The sequence below is a fragment of the Erinaceus europaeus genome, chromosome 3, assembly GCF_950295315.1.
Source record: "Erinaceus europaeus chromosome 3, mEriEur2.1, whole genome shotgun sequence".
NCBI classification, from domain to species: domain Eukaryota; kingdom Metazoa; phylum Chordata; class Mammalia; order Eulipotyphla; family Erinaceidae; genus Erinaceus; species Erinaceus europaeus.
Genome location: NC_080164.1, coordinates 22,905,152 through 22,922,544, shown reverse-complemented (window position 1 = coordinate 22,922,544; position 17,393 = coordinate 22,905,152). Strand labels below are relative to the sequence as shown.

The 17,393-nt window shown below is 42.9% G+C and overlaps 1 protein-coding gene across 3 annotated transcripts in view; it reads right to left on the bottom strand.

The window, feature by feature from the left end:
* The window catches only part of RASGRP3 (RAS guanyl releasing protein 3), a 127,793-nt gene extending 110,957 nt beyond the window's left edge, over positions 1-16,836 (bottom strand). For 2 of the 3 annotated variants that reach the window (XM_060186861.1, XM_016189920.2), the window contains exon 1: positions 16,517-16,836. The gene's annotated coding sequence lies outside the window, so the exon portion shown is untranslated. The remainder of the gene's footprint in view (positions 1-16,516) is intronic. The other variant, XM_016189921.2, reaches the window with a different exon arrangement.
* Positions 16,837-17,393: the final 557 nt, after the last annotated feature.

Here is a 17,393-nt window from a genome sequence, read left to right as displayed (position 1 = left end):
TGGGGAGCCGGGCTGGCTCCAACCAGGATCCTTATGCCAGTCCTTGCGCTTCACAACACGTGCGCTTAACCTGCTGCGCTACCACCGGACTCCCTTATTACTTTTTTTTAAGCTAGAACACTGATCAGCTATGGCTTATGGTGGTGTTGGGGACTGAACCCAGGACTTCAGAACCTTAGGCATGAGAGTCTCTTTGCATAACCACCCCCACAATCAATACATTAACACAATAGGTAATTGTGAAGTCTTTCAATAAAATTCAGAATCAATTTTTAAATAAAAATATGGAATTAGAAGAAGTTTTCTTATCAGCAGCAGAAATATTATTTCAAACCAAACCCAGACATCACACTTAATGGTGCAATGCTGTAGTTATTAATATTAAAATCAGGAACAAGAAAAGGACCCATCTGTCATCACTGTCACTTAGTTCTGTGCTAAGCATTTTTTTTAATTTTAAAAATATTTTATTTATTTTCCCTTTTGTTGCCCTTGTTGTTTTTTATTGTTGTTGTTATTGATGTCGCCATTGTTAGATAGGACAGAGAGAAATGGAGGGAGGAGAGGAAGACAGAGAGGGAAAGAGAAAGACACCTTCAGACTTGCTTCACTGCCTGTGAAGCGACTCCCCTGTGGGTGAGGAGCCAGGGGCTCAAACCGGGATCCTTATGCTGGTCCTTGCACTTTGTGCCACGTGCGCTTAGCCCACTGTGCCACTGCCTGACTCACTGTGCTAAGCATTTGAGTCATTGTCATGAGACAAGAGAAAGAAACTAAAGAAATAATTATGAGAAAGGAGGAGATAACATTTCTTCAGTATCCCTGGAGAAACCCCAAACTTTCTGTACAAATTTGAGGACTTCCTTAAGCACGAATACCCAAATGATATTCACCCCATGCTTCCTTATTGCTTCCTCTTGTAGTTATCTGCTCACCTGCCATGCATGTATCTGTCCGTCCGTCCATCCATCCTTCCATCCATCCTTCCATCCATCCTTACGCCAAACCCCAAATTACCTCAAGTTGGTGACTCACCACCTGCTGGTCAATGTGAGGTACTGAAGCCATTTTGCACCCACACCCACCCTGCCCATCCTTCCAAGGAACTTTGTGTGCAACATTTCTCCCCATCCCCACCTCAGTAAATTCCTCCTGGTCAGCATTTCTCAGATACATGCACTTTTAGAATCATTTCTTTCCTCTTCTTTTCTTCCAACATTTGTATAAATACCGTGAGACATTTCCTCTCACCCTTTTGTCCTCCCCCCTATTTTCCCCTTGAACCACGTGTGACTCAGAATAAATGCCCAATCTCAGTCAGTGAATCTGTAAAGTTTTCTAGCAGCACATCAGCGACACAAGGAAGAGAGAAAAAGCTGAAATAATCAGAGAGGAGAAACTGTCATCTCTGAAATCTTTGAAGAGTTGTCAGTGTGTGAAAAACTATACCCTCTATGCACAATGCACATTGCCTTTAGGAATTGACATCTGTGCAAAACACTCCTTTCATTCCCACCACAATGTGTTAAGGAGCTTCTGTTACTCTCAGATGTCATTGGTGAAATTAACCAGACTGTTAACAATTAGTAAACAGGACTGTGATGACTTAGTAGCTTTCATACTTGCTTCACTTACAGCACTAGTGCTAACTCCATGGTATCGATTGCAAGTTGGGGTTTAGTTGCTGGCTTTCCAATAGTAGTTTGTAACTTTCTTGTTAGTGAAAGGCATAAAGTCAGTTTATACTTTAACAAGATTTCTCAAATGGAGGACCAGGTGGAGGGGAAGAGTCAGAACTGAGAGGAGGTTGTTACCTCCTTATTATAACATAGGAAATGGGACTTTTAACAAAGCTTTCAAGCTGGTGGAGATTAGCACTGGGCAGTGAGAAGTCAGAACTGAGATATGGGCTGAGACAACTGGAAGGTGACAACCTATGGGTTGATATTTGCTAGGTATTGGCATGTCTGGAAATTCCTTTTAAGTTTATCTCCCAATGGTCAGAATTACTACATAATCACACTAAAGATCAGTCTTGTTTCTGTTTAGAAGATAATAAAAACAGACATTCTCTCTCTTTTTTTACCTTGTAAGATAACTTGTAAAACAATAATGCTGTTTTTATCAAGTCAGATACTTGGCAGGCATAATAAAAGCGTGGCCAGCCCCTCCATTATCCAGTCCCATTTTGCTGAGATAACACATACCCAAGACAAATTCATCTCTTGGATACATGGATGGCTGCCGTTCCAATTTTCCATTAAGACAATCAGTTTGTAACTTGATATTTCCCTTTAACAATGTAGCGTGGTCTGAGGTCACTGGTGTGGATTTAATGTATTCCTTCTCATAGCAGTACATTTCCCGACAGTATTATTAAAATCCAAGTCTTTACATATGAACATTCACTGTGCCACCAGGTTTTTGTCTTCATAGGCAGAATTTCAATAAACATCATTGCACACACTTATTTAGTTCTTGGTGCTTATTTTCCCTATTGTCCTGATCCCCAAAACTAGCATAACCGGGATTGCAAAGTTATTTCTTTCTTTACTTTTCTTTTTCCTTAGTCTGTAGTCATAGTTATTTTCCCCAAAGCAATGCCGGCACCCTTATCTCAAAAGACTGACAAATGTCAGCTTAGAAGCTCTAGGTTATAATGTGAGAAACTGTAGGCTGTAAAGGAGAGGTACTAAAAATACATGTCTACAGCATGTTCATGAAATCATTGGTATTGAGGACACTAGCTTGGTTTCCCTGTACAATGACAGCAGTGTGAGCCAGTTTGACTGGATTTTGTCACAGCTAGAAGTTGGAGCCTGTTTCCCAGTATCTGGTCCTAACTACTTGCTCATACCAATTCCAGGAACTTCAAAGGCTATCCCAGTTATAGAGTCAGTTGTCAGTTGGTTTTTAAATTTTGATGAGCAGGAGTATAACCTTGCCATGCATGGAATGCAGATTTAAACCCTGGGACCCCCATGGGGGTGCCAGGGCACTGGGAAACACTCCAGTGCTGTAGCATCTCTCTTTTTCCTTCTCTATCTCAGTAAATAAATAAATACATCTAAATATATCTATCTAAATATATCTAAATATATATATCTAAATATATCTATCTCTATCTCAGTAAATAAATAAATACATAAATACATAAAACAGCCTAGGAGCAGAGAAATTGTGTATATATGCAAGGCCCTGGGGAAGAAATCAGATGAGCCAATGTGAACTGGTATGTTTTAAAGAGGAAAGATGCTTGCGTAGGACTGAAAAGATCTTACTATCTTTCCAAGAATGCCATGGTGTGAAGAAGGGTAAGGGGGTCAAGCCCCTTTTGTTTCTAGCTGATTTTCTAGACTGTAGCCTTAGTGCTGGAAGAGCCGGTTCCTGGCAAGTCATCTCAGAGGAGGCAGGATCTCTGCCCAGAATCCAAACATGGGCTGGGGTGGGGGTAGGGAAGTAGCATTGTGGTAGTGCTCAGAACTTGCATTCAAGAGGTACCAGGCTTGGTCCCAGGTTCAAGCCCTGGAACCACCAACAGGCAGAGCTGAGTATTCTTATCAAAAGAACTTAGCCAGTGTCCCAACTGTTGGACAGAAGCACTCAGACCTACAGCTGCAGGCTTCCTGGCATGAGGTATGATATCCACATCTACATCCTACTGTTTAGATTGGGGATGTTGGAGTGAGAAGCTGCACTCCATGTGTCTGTGTTATTAACACCACATCTAGTCCAGGTTACCAGGGAGAACACTCGGAGACACAGAGAGAAAAGCCTCAGGGGTCCTATGACTCAGCTCAGACTGTTTGAGAGCATGTTTCTTAAGTGAAATAGATTTGAGTCCAAGTTTGGATCTAACTTCTGGGGCCAGATGGTTTGTATCCTTTCCTTCAGAACAAAAAGTGGGCAAGGGAGTCCTAGCTACCTGGGGTAGGCAGGCTGTTTCTCCATATCCCCAGGCTGCTTACAAGTAGACTGCTATAAATAGCCCATGGCTCTCAAATTCAGGGGACCAGCTGAAATTCATACCGCCTGAACAGGTCCCCAGTATTCTAATTCTACAGGACTGCCATGAGCTACAGGTCCTACACATGGTGCCCCCATGTGGTGCCTGTATTGAATCCCCAGCCTCACTGATGGCATGTGCTCTGTCTACTGAACTATCTCCCAAGCCTCATAACTACTTCTGTAATTCAAAGTACAGAGGGTCAGTGCAGTGACACACCCAGTTCAGTGCATATGTTACCATTTATAAAGACCCAGGTCCAAGCTCCTGCTCCCCACATGCACAGGGAGGCTTCACAAACGGTGAAACTGTGCTGCAGGGATCTCTCTTTCTCTATCTGTCTACCCATGAATGTCGAGTGGGCTTTAAGGTGTGGTGGTTTTGACTGTTCTTCTGTCCAGCCTCTATAGAAATCTGTAAGGAAAGTTAATTTGCATAAATTGGCCAAGCCTGGGTACCTTTGAGTGTGTAGAATGGAACAAACAAAAAAAAGTGGTTGCATTTATTTATTTATTTATTTATTTATTTATCGCCACCAAGATTACTGCTAGGGCTCAGTGCCTGCAGGAAAAAAAAAATTCACTGGCCATTTTTTCCCTTTCTTTTTTTCTTTCTATATTGTTTAATATGTCAAAGAGAAACTGAGAGGAGAGGGGAATGTGAACTGAGAGAAAGAAAGGGGAGATGAATACATGGACTGAGAAAATGGACCCCACACTCAGGGTAAGTTAGGGCCTGAAGAAGAGAGACAGAAGTCAGGGGGGAAAATTCTATTACCTTAGAGCAACAGGTGAATGGACAATTGGGTGGTCCCAGCCTCTTCTTTTTTGCTGAGAACTGCTCCCATCCTCAGGATAATGCAGCCACCCCACTTCCAATGTCATAAACAAATGGCTGGGTATCAAATTCACTCCTGAGTTGAGTTTGGGCAGGTTGGAGAACTGGATTCTTTCTCAAGAGAACTTGAAATTGAGAGCAAAGAGGTTTTTCTCTTTCATGTCTACCAGTGCCTGAGCAAGAAGGAAATTCAAGAAGGCTGGGCAGTAGTGTCCCTGGTGGAGCACACACACGTTACGGTATCAAGAACCTGGGTTCAAGCCCCCAGATCCCACCTGCAGAAGGGAAGCGTTCATGATAGTGAAACAGTGCTGCAGATATCTCTAATTCTCTCCCCCTCTATGTCTACCCTCCCCCAATTCCTCTCTGTCCTATCAAATGAAATAAAGGAAGGAGAAAATGGGAAAAATAGAAAAAAATGGAAGGAGTCATTCAACTGTGGAGCAAATAGCCATATTCCTCCCTGGGTCTGGTGAGGAAAGAGATCAGGAGAGAGATACAGAGACAAAGAGAGATACAGACTCAATCCGGGGTTTAGTGACCTGGTTTGTGTATCCAAACTACTATAGTCTTACAATGAAATTATTATAATGTGGGAGTCAGGCGTAGCGCAGCGGTTAAGCGCAGGTGGCACTAAAGCTCAAGGACCGGCTTAAGGATCCCGGTTCAAGCCCCCAGCTCCCCACCTGCAGCAGAGTCGTTTCACAGGTGGTGAAGCAGGTCTGCAGGTGTCTATCTTTCTCTCCCCCTCTCTGTCTTCCTCCCTCTTTCTTTTCACTCTGTCCTATCCAACAACGATGACATCAATAACAACAACAATAATAACTACAACAATTAAAAACAACAAGGGCAACAAAGGGGAATAAATAAATGAAAAAAAGAAATTATTATAATGTATCCCCAAAGCACTGTGTTAAATTATCATTCTCTATTAAATTGCTATGATTTATTATATCACATTAGTAAGCAGGCTAATTGTTAAAATAGTAATATGTATCTATCATAAAATATAATGGTTCATATTATTGTTTTTGCATGTGCACACATACATCATTTAATAACAATGTTAAAAAATATTTTATTTATGTTAATGAGAGAGAGAGAGACAAAGGGAGAAAGATACACAAAGAGAGACCAGCTCAGCTCTGGCTTATAGTAGTGCTAGGGATTGAACCTGGGACCTCAGAGCCTCAGGCATGAAAGTCTTTTTGCATAGCCACTATGCCATCTCCCCAGTCCACCATTATTCATAATATGCCAACACTTGTGTGGCCTTAGCTCCATGGTGAACTGGAGAGCCTTTACTTCTCTGGTTTGACTGTGTGCCCTCATATTGGACAGGCCTTTCCTTTCAGGACGAAGTGGCCAAGCTCTGCTCTTAGCACGTAGTCACAACCAGGAGTTGTTTGGGTTTTAGTCTAGGAACAGAGAAGACTGTCCTAAGTCACACTGGGTGGAGAAGAAGGTGGATGGGAGAGAGGCAGAGAGGAAAGGGGACTATGAGAGAGCACACGGCTCAAAAGCCCTGCTGATAAGTCTGTCTCCTTGGATAAGAATTCCACCCAGTTTCTGATTTTTCTTTCCTGAGTTTGCCTTCCCATCGTTGTGAACAGACCAAAGAAATATGGCTTATTGTTGGGGCTTGTCTCACCCCTGGTATCGCGCCTGGCTCCTACAAGATTCTCTACCAGTGCCTGCTGTGACTTTGGATAAAGAGATTGTGGGCTGAATCAATAGGTTCTTTTTCTGTTTGGGTTAATTACTAATATGTTAGCAATGTATTGATATAGTGAGTTATTAGCCTGCTGGTGTATGACTTAATGTGCTAGTGTAGAATTGATAGGTTAGAAGTCCCTTGTCACTGCAAATGCTTTCAAATCATTTCATAGTCTGCACACATTCTAGTAAGTGCATCATAACAAAAACAATAACCATGTATAATGATAGCAAAAAGAATAATCTTCTGATGTGAAACACTTACAGGAATTTCATCATAGAACAGGGCATGCTAGGGGCACAAGTCCAGACACTATTTATAACTTGATATATATACATATATATCTTGATTGCAATGGAGGGGACAAAGGGAAAGTGAATTCACCAGAGTACCAAGAACATTCTTTAAAAAAATATACACAAGCTTTTGGAACACTGCCAATTTATAAATCACATGGGTTGTCAGTCATTATTTATAGTTTAAATGTCTTTACCTTTCAGGGTTTTCTAGCTATTTCCTAGCCAGACTCTCAACTCAAGCAATAAGAAAGAGGCCAGTAAGTACCTGGTTTTAGTGGCCTGGGACTCACTACCAGGATCAGAGGATCAGGCCTGGGGTTGGGCAAAGAACCTCCTCCAGGTCTCTGCTCTGGGCCTCCTCCACAAGCTCTATTTCTGAGGCTCCGCACTGAGCACACAGAGCTATCTTTAGCCCCCAGCTGACTGGCATGAGAGTCCCCAGGGCACCAGAACCACACAAGATGACTGAAGCTTGTTTCCTCTTCCCACCCTTCCAATAGGACAATGAGGACTGCAGACAAGTCTGAAGCAGGCACCACAGTGTGGGGTGGGGTGGGGGTGGGGGGCGAAGTTAGTTACATGTGTGAATTGTTAAAGATTTCTTTTTGCATTAGGTCTCAAGCATTATTTAGAAGATAAAATTGACAGCATCCTAGTAGTTCCTTCTCGGTTAAGTCATGAGATCTATTCCTGTGCCAAAATTTACTGGAAAGCATCCTGATAAAGTAAAACTTCTTGGGGGCTGGGCAGTGGCGCACATGGCCGAGCGCACATGGTACATCCCTCTAGGAGCCAGGTTTAAGCCCCCTGTCCACCCCTCACTAGCAGAGGGGGAAGCTTCACAGATGGTCAAGCCATGCTGTGGGTGTCTCCCTCTCTACCTCTCCCCATATTCTCTCAGTTCCTCTTGGTCTCTATCTAATAAGTAATCAAAGAAATAAAACACTAAAAAATTAAATTTATTACAGCCATATCATTCAGATATCAAAATTAAAGACTTTTTTTTCATCATTGGGCCTTCACCACTGAAGGATGACTTGTTCAAATAGAAAGACAGATACCCCTTCCCCACCCCCAGTTCCCCACCTGCAGGGGCGTTGCTTTACAAGTGGTGAAGCAGGTCTGCAGGTATCTTTCTCCCTATCTGCCTTCCTCTCTCAATTTCTCTCTGTTCTAGCCAATAAAAATGGGGAAAATGTCCATCAGGAGCAACAGATTCCAAGTTCCAGCACCAAACCCCAGTGGTCACCCTAGTGGCAAAAAACAAACAACAACAACAACAACAACAAATGTGACCTTCGAGTTTCCAAGTTCAGTTCCCAGCCTCACCAAAAGTCAGAGCTGAATAGTGCCTTAGTATTTCACTGTGTGCCTTTCTTTCTGTATCTCTTTCTAATTAAAAATATATAATTTAAAATATTTTTTAAAAGAAAGGAAGGAAGAGATAAAGAAAGAAAGAGACAAAGAGACAGAGAGAAAGACCACACAGCATGAAAGCTTCCTTCCTAGGGCCTAGGCTTAAACTTAGGTTGTGCCCACTATCCAGGTGAACTATCTTGCTGGCCCCAGAGGGCTTTATTTATTTATTTAGATGTTTATTTATTTATTCCCTTTTGTTGCCCTTGTTGTTTTATTATTGTAGTTATTACTGTTGTTGTGATTGATGTCATTGTTATTGGATACGACAGAGAGAAATGGAAAGAGATGGGGAAGACAGAGAAGGGGAGAGAAAGACACCAGCAGACCTGCTTCACCACCTGTGAAGCGACTCCCCTGCAGGTGAGGACCCCAGGGCTCAAACTGGGATCCTTACATTGGTCCTTGCGCTTTGCGCCACACATGTTTAACCTGCTGCGCTGCCGCCTGACTCCCCTTTTTTAAAAAAACTTCTATAAGTCTTCTTGTCAGTTGAAAAATCCATAGTATATGACCTAAATGATGGTGGGATTTTTTTTTCATTTTCCCCCTTTATTGGGGGATTAACGTTTTATATTCAACAGTAAAAATAATAGTTTTTACATGTATAACATTTCTCAGTTTTCCGCATAAAAATACAACCCCCACTAGGTCCTCTGTCATTCTTTTCCAGGATCTGTACTCCCCACCCACCCCAGAACCTTTTGCTTTGGTGCAATAGACCAACTCCAGTCCAGGTTCTGCTTAGTGTTTTCTCTTCTGATCTTGTTTTTCAACTTCTGCCTGAGAGTGAGATCATCCCATATTCATCCTTCTGTTTCTGACTTAACATGATTTAACTTAACATGATTTCTTCAAGCTCTATCCAAGATGGGCTGAAAACAATGAAATCATCATTTTTAATAGCTGAGTAGTATTCCATTGTGTGTATATAGACCACAACTTGCTCAGCCACTTATCTGTTGTTGGCCACCTGGGTTGCTTCCAGGTTTTCGCTATTACATAATTGTGCTGCTACAAACATAGGTAGACACAAATCTTTTTGGATGGGTGTGTTGGGTTCCTCAGGGTATATCCACAGGAGAGGAATTGTAGGGTCATAGGGCAGGTCCATTTCTAGCCTTGTGAGAGTTCTCCAGACTGCTCTCCGGTGGATTGTTCTAACAGGTCAGAACTGAAGACTGGACCAACACTCTGCTTGTTTTCCAGTAACTCCCTTTGAGTGGTTATCCCGGAGTGTCCAATCCCATGTGCAAAATGGACACAGAATGACCCACAGCCCAGAATGAAGGCCTGGACAGGTGGCCATGGTGACCCCAAGCTTCTGTGGGCAGATCAGCATATCCCATCCATGTCAGAAACAAGCCCTGTCCTAACTGAGCTGTGCTGTCTGCATTAAACATGCCCCAGATCTTAAGGACTGGATTCACCTCAGTAAGTGCAAAGTATCTTTGTGATAATTTTATGTCAATTGCATGTTGAAATAGCAATGTCCTGGCAGAGTGGGCTAATGGACTATGTTCTTAAGCTTCATTTTACTCTGTCTCATTACTTTTCTAATAAGACCCTTAGAAAATACAAAATGATGTAGGTCACCTCAGCTTACGTTATGCTTCTGTTGTACAGTGCCATTCTAGGAGCGATTATGCAGAGTGTGACCAGTAAATGATCTTTCCAAATGTAAATATTTGCTGCCAGGGTGATTGCTGTGACTTCATGCCTACATAATTCCGCTGTTCCCAGTGAACTCCCGCTTGGAGGGTGAGAGACCAAGAAAGGTAAAGACAGAGAAGGAGAGATACCACATGCTGCTCCAGTGCTCGTAAAACGTCCCCACGCAGGCATTGCCATGTGCTGGTCAGGGACTCGAACCTGGATCCTGACACATGGCAAACTGTGCCAGATAGGCCATATAGCTATAGCTATGTATTTATACATAGGTGTAGGTGTGACTTAGGAAGGCAGGACCATAGGAAGAAAAAAGTGGACAAATATATATATATATATATAGACAGATAGTTACAGAAATAATAGTCAACCCACATCTGTGACCTTGGGAACTACTGTGGTTTCACTGGAGGGAGTGGGGACATACAATTCCGGTGGTGGGAACGGTGTAGAATTATTGCATTGTTCCCATAATTTTGTAAATCAATAATAAAAATAAATAAATAAATGTTTTAAAATAAATAAAAGGGGAGTTGGGTGGTAGCTCAGCAGGTTATCAAGGACCGACAGAAGGGTCCCAGTTCGAGCCCCGGCTCCCCACCTGCAGGGGGAGTCGCTTCACAGGCAGTGAAGCAGGTCTGCAGGTGTCTATCTTTCTTCCCCCCTCTGTCTTCCCCTCCTCTCTCCATTTCTCTCTGTCCTATCCAACAACAACAACATCAATAACAACAACAATAAAACAACAAGGGCAACAAAAGGGAATAAATAAATATTATAAATAAATAAATAAATAAAATTTAAAAAGCCAGGAGTCAGGCGGTAGTGCAGCGGGTTAAGCGCACGTGGCCCAAAGCGCAAGGACCAGGGTAAGGATCCCAATTCGAGACCCCGGCTCCCCATCTGCAGGGGGGTCACTTCACAGGCAGTGAAGCAGGTCTGCAGGTGTCTATCTGTCTCTCCCCCTCTGTCTTCCCCTCCTCTCTCCATTTCTCTCTGTCCTATCCAACAACAACACCAATAATAACTACAACAATAAAATAAGGACAACAAAAGGGAATAAGTGAATAAATTTAAGTAAATAAATAGATAAATAAATAAAAGCAATAGTGAAGTCAGGTGTCTGCAGAGAGTGAAATAATAGCCACTGTGGATGTTCTGAAGGGGATGGGGGTCAGGGCGGGTGGGGGTCGGGGCAGCGGAGCCTGGCTCCACGGCACTTCCCAGCCAGCTCTGCTGACCCCTGTGTCTGCCCGGAACTGTTCTCTGCCTCTTGTTTCCTCCCATTGTCAATTATGACTCAAACAATCAGCAAAAGAAGAGAAGTGCATGCCTCTGCTTCCTGGGGCTGGCTGAAGTCACAGGCATCAGAATCTCGCTGTGACAATGAATTGCACTGTCACAAACAGGATGCTGGCTTTGCTGGGCACACAGGCTGGAGGGGGGGAGGGGGAGAGGGAGCAAGCAGGGTCCTCAGCCTGCGCATGAAGGGAGAGGACCCTGGGGCTGCACATTATGTTTTCTAGAGACACATCACTTTTGTCCCTGACTGTAGAGGTCAAACACGCTTCTGGAGACAAAGCAGAAAATAACAATCACCATGACCTTCCCTCAACTGGAGGTTCCTATTATTATTTTGTAAATAAATTTTCAGTTCTTAATTCTTTATACAGAGATAAATATGATCTTTAAGAAAGTGGGACCACACCATGTATATAAAGCCAATGCCTTTTTCACTTCACGCTTACTCCAAACAGTCCCAAATGAAATGAAATATTACAGGGTAACTTAATGACAATATAGAATTCCATTGCTCCATTACATAATGGGAAACATTGTTTAACAGTTCCATTAATTTGGTTTGTTTATGTTAGGTCCTATTTCTGTTCTTAATAAACATTCTCCTCCTCCTCCTTTTTAATACCACCAAGGTTATCATTGCATAAAGTCACTGTTTCTGGGATCTATTTTTCCCTTTTCTTTCCTCTACATAGAAGATGAGAGACAGAGAGAAGTGAGAGAGAAGGAGAGACACCACCACATGTCTCATGAAGCCTCCCACCTGCAAGCAATTCCTCTCATGTGGTGGGTGACTTGGGACTTGAACCTGGGTCTGCACGCAGGCACAGTAATGTGTGTGCTCTACTGGATGAGTCACCTACGGCCCCTGACTACCATTCTTTCATAACCATTTTTTCTTACAACCTATCATTATCTCTTTAAAATAAGTTCCTTAAAAAATAGTACATTTTGATGTCAGAATTTAGAACAAAGGCTCTAGGAACTTTTCTTAACAATAAAGATACAAGGTATCTTAATTGTTGTACTTTAATGTAATACTTTTTAAATATTTATTTATTTATTCCCTTTTTGTTGCCCTTGTTGTTTTATTGTTGTTGTTATTGATGTCATTGTTGTTGGATAGGACAGAGAGAAATGAAGAGAAGAGGGAAAGACAGAGAGGGGGAGAGAAAGATAGACACCTGCAGACCTGCTTCACTGCCTGTGAAGTGACTCCCCTGCAGGTGGGGAGCCAAGGGCTCAAACCGGGATCCTAAAGCCGGTCCTTGAGCTTTGCGACACTTGCGCTTAACCCACTGTGCTACTGCCTGACTCCCAAAAATGTAATACTTAAACATATTAACTCAACCTTCCTAACAGGTTAAAAAAAAATGTATTTATCTACTTTGGTGATTAAACGCTCAAGATAAATCAAACCCTGGTCTATTGGAAATGCCTTCTGGGCCATCCAGTGTGGTGTGCATGTGATCCCAGGAAGTTCCTTTCCAGGGGATTACTCCCTGCGTAAGACTCCAAGGAGTCACAGGTCCTGCGGTGATTTTGTGAGCTTGGGTTTCTTCACCAGTTTCCTTGCACCTGTGCAGCAGGTAGTTAGAGAGAGGGTATTACCAGGCATGGCCACTAGATGGCAGGCAGGGACAGGGAGAGGAACTGAATGTTGCTCTTCTGCATCATCTGTATTTGACTAGCTAAGGGGACAGGGAAATTGAAAACTAGGCAATGAGGAGGAACACGATGTAGGTAATGAAAAAAAGGAAGAGAATCTCTGTGTATAAATAATGCTCATTTCCTTGGAAAGGTGAACCCAAAGTGCAGAATGTGCAGGAGGAGAAATCAATGACTAGGAATCTGTTTTAAAAGGCGGTTGTAAAATTATCTGGGGGAAATAGTTCAAGTGGCAGAACATTAGATTGTTCATGCTTGGTATTGCTGATTCAGTACCAAGCAGGACATGTATTGGAGTAGTGCTCTGGCTTCCCTCCGTGTGGAACTCGCTCAAATGTAATGGGTAAAATAAATCTTACTTAATATGTTGGTTTATAGGGTCTAGGAAGTAACTCAGCAGGTAGATAGAGAGGAATGAACAGGGAAGGAAGAGATAGAAGAAGAGAGGGAGGGCGGAAGGAAGGGAGAGAGGGAGAGAGAGACCTGCAGCCTTGCTTCACCGCTCTTCACTGCTGCACCACGCTTTAAGCTCCCTCCTCTGCAGGTGGGGACTGGGGCTTGAACCCAGTCCTGGAGCATGACTATGTGTGTGCTCTGTGTGCTGTGCCCTCACTCAGTCCCTGGGCTTTCTCATGACAAAATGCGACAGACAATGAACTACCTGACGAAGGTCTCTGGGCAGGGGGAGAATGGGTTTTAAAGGAGATGGCGGAGAGAAAATACACATCTTTGGCCCTTGTCACAGTCTGACCGCAGATCCTCTAGATGCTTCTCTCTTGTTCCACATTTTCATTGCTTCTGGGAGTGGATTCACAATTCAACAGGAGGGTCTTCAGAGTTAGGCTAGGAAAACCCTGCTGAGTGGCCTAGTTTGTAGCACATCGGGTTAAGTGCAAGAACTGGCACAAGAATCCTGGTTCCAACCCCCAGTTCCTGGCTCCCCACCTGCAGGGGGGGTCACTTCACAAGCAGTGAAGCAGGTCTGCAGATGTCTATCTTTCTTTCCCCCCCACCTCTTTTTTTTTTTTAAATCAGAACACTGTTCATCTGTGGTTTATGTTGGTGTGGGGACTGAACTTTGGAGCCTCAGGCATGAGATCCTCTTTGTATAACCATAATGCTACCTACCCCCCCCCCCCCGTCCTCACCTGATTTCTCTCTGTCCTATCCAACAGCAACAGCAATAATAGTAACAATAAGAACAATGGCAACAAAGTGGAAAAAATGGCCTCCAGGAGCAGTGGATTCCTAGTGCGGGCACCAAGCCCCAAAGATAGCCCTGGAGACAAAAAAAAAAAAAAAAAAAAAAAAACCCTGCCAAGTGTCATTTCAGATAAGCAACAAATAGCATCTTTGCACAAACAGGTCTCTTGCGACCAACCTCACACACGCTGGTGCAGCAGAGGCATTCAGGAGAAACAGGTGCATGTTGTTTATCTGAAACTCACACCACAGCACCAAGAACCCCGCGTTGCCTTCTGACTGGCCCAGTACATTCCTGTTAGTATTTATTTCTGAGACATCCAGAATCACAGAGTCAGTTCAGAATCCACTGGATTTCCCCATCCAGGGAAATCTAAGATAGCCTAATTAATTGCCACTTTACATCAGTCACCAGATTGCTTTGTTTCTTTAACCCCATTTAGTTTATCCAGATTCATTATATTTCCCTGCTTTTTTAAAAAAATAATTTAACTGAAGAAATGTGCTCTTTCTGCTCAAGGATAGAACTTTGCATAAGGCCTCAGTAGGGAGTCAGGTGGTAGCACTGTGGGTTAAGTGCGTGTGGCGCAAAGCGCAAGGACCAGTTAGGATTCCGGTTTGAGCCCCTGGCTCCCTACCTGCAGGGGAGTTGCTTCACAGGCGGTGAAGTACGCCTGCAGATGTCTCTCTGTCTCTCTTATTCTCTATCTCCCCTTCTATCTCAATTTCTCTCTGTATCTATCCACAAATAAATTTTAAAAAATTTTTTAAAAAAAGGCCTCAGGTTCCACCCCCAATAGTGGCATTTTGGTTTCCTTCTCTCATAAAAACAAATTAGTAAAAAAGTACAAGAAGGGGAATAGTATACATAGTTACAGCTTGGGATACACGGTATGTGCTAAAATTCAAACACAGCAACAATTCTCAGTCCTGACAGGAAAGAGAAAACAGGTCATGAGTTGCACGGGTGACAAAGCCAGCGCAGACCTCGGGTCTGTCACAAACAGCTGCAGCAGCTGGCTCTGCTCTTCTGGCTTCCCGCTTTGCTATCTTCTTCTGACAGTCCCTAAACATAGGAATCTCCCACTGGGACAAGCCCAAATAACAGCAACACATTTCCTTCTGCTCTTCCTTTTCAAGAAGCTACCAGAAAGGCATTCCTTTGTTCCTCCTTGTGATCACGCAAATCAAATTACTGTGGCGTCACAGAGGTGGGTGTTATCAGTAGTGGTTGCAAACACAGAGCAGCCTTTAACCAGACAGACTTCTGGGATGCGAGGAATATCAAAAGAATTTGGAATGTTCCCAGCAGCTCTTCAAGTTGTTTGTGGACAGCCTTGACTGTCCATTGGATTTAATTCCTGCCTTTTGCAACTTTCTAATTCCAACCCCAGTGACGTCTTTCAGGAAAAAAAAAAAAAAAGATACTGATGGACTGTTTGGGAATAATGTTGTAAATAACTACTATGGACAGTTTCTATCACTAGAAGCTGTTCACTAACAATTTTTGTCCTTCTAGAAGGTTCTAGAAGGCCCTTCTTTGTACAAAAGTGATAAATGTCCAGGAGAAACATCTTCATGTAATTTTATACAAAGCTGAAATACTGATTAAAATGAATTTTCTAAAATCAACCATTTCTTCTTAAGAACCTATTAAACATATATATGTTTACATATATATACTTTTTTTTTTTTTTACCAGAGCCCTGCTTAGCTCTGGCTTATGGGGGTTATAGGGAATTGACCCTGGGACTTTGGAGCCTCAGGCTTGAGAGTCTTTTTGCGTAGCTACTGTGTTATCTTCCCCACCCTATTCATTTTGTTAAACAGTATATTTATTTTATTTGTTAGTTAGAGACAGAGTAATTAAGAGGGAAGGGGGAGGGTAAGAAAGGAGAGAGAAAGAGGGTAGGGGGAGGGAGAGACCTGCAGCACTGCTTCACTGCTTGTCAAGTTTTCCCCTTGCAGGTGGAAACTGGGGGGCTTGAAAACTGGTCTTTGAGCACTGTAATGTGTTTGTTTAACCAGGTGCACCACATGGCCCCTTAAAATACATTCTAAACTAGTATTGACCAGAAAAATGATAGGTGAAATAGATATATTTCAATGAAATTATTTATAGTCCTCAATCCCCTTATGATAGTACAACAGAAGAAAACAGTAGCCAGAGTTATTATGAAGGAAGCAACAGCTTTTTAAAACATATATATCTGTATATTTGTAAAACAGTTGAGAACCAAGGATATCCTGGCAGAGGCTGATTTCCATATGCCTTGGGAAATAGCCCACAAAGAGCAATGGAAAGTTGCTTGAGGCCCCCCACATCATCTACAGGGCCTGCAGCTAATATCATTAGTTCACGCAATATACACCCCAGTACTGCCAGGCTCAAGAAACGGCACTTACCTTGCCTTGCAGCCCTGGATCATTCCAAGCTCATGCCCCTGTGGAACCGGCACTCTTTCTGCTCCCTGGCCCCTCACAGGGTTCTCTTCCGCACATCTACACACCTAGAGATTCCTGCTCTCTCCCTTCAGAATTGCTGTCATCACCTCCATCGCCTGAACTCAGTTCAATAGTGGAGTGAGAAAAAAAAAAATAATAATAATTCAAAATTGCAAGCTGTTTACGCCTCTGGGAGCAGGGAAGCTGCGGAACTTTGAGCTCAATGAATTAAAGGTTGTTTGGCCAAATGGCAGGCACACTTCCTCCTATTCTTTCTGAACTTCGTTTTCCTGCCTCCAGTGGCCTTTTCCCTCTCCTGGACTATAAATAGACCAGCCCTAAGAGTTCTGAGGAAAGAAGAAGGCAGGAAGTATATTTGATTTCAAAAAAGCAGTCTTAGATGTGTGTGTGTGTGTGTGTGTGTGTGTGTGTGTGTGTGTGTCTTTCAAGTGGAAAATCAATAAGTAAACTAAGATAAAGCCAGCTGTGTTACATGTACCAGTCAACATTTCTTTAATTTCCAATAGTCTCCATTTTACCCAAAAGTTATTATGTTTTTTCCCCCCAGAAGCAGAGTTTGTGTTGGGAGTTATTTTATGCAAAATCCCATATATAAACCCATACCTAGTCCTTTCATTTCCCTGCGGAGTACCACAGCAAAGGAATTTCAGGGACAGCGGGAAGGGTCACATCTGTGTCTCTTCACCCCTAAGAGGAAAGATGTAAAGTTCTTGTTGAGGCAGAGCAAAAGGAAGATGGCAGCTGGAAAGAAGAAGTGCAAATTCTTTTGCTGAAAGGTGATAGTGAGTTCAAGTTTACACACAGGTCCACAGAGAGA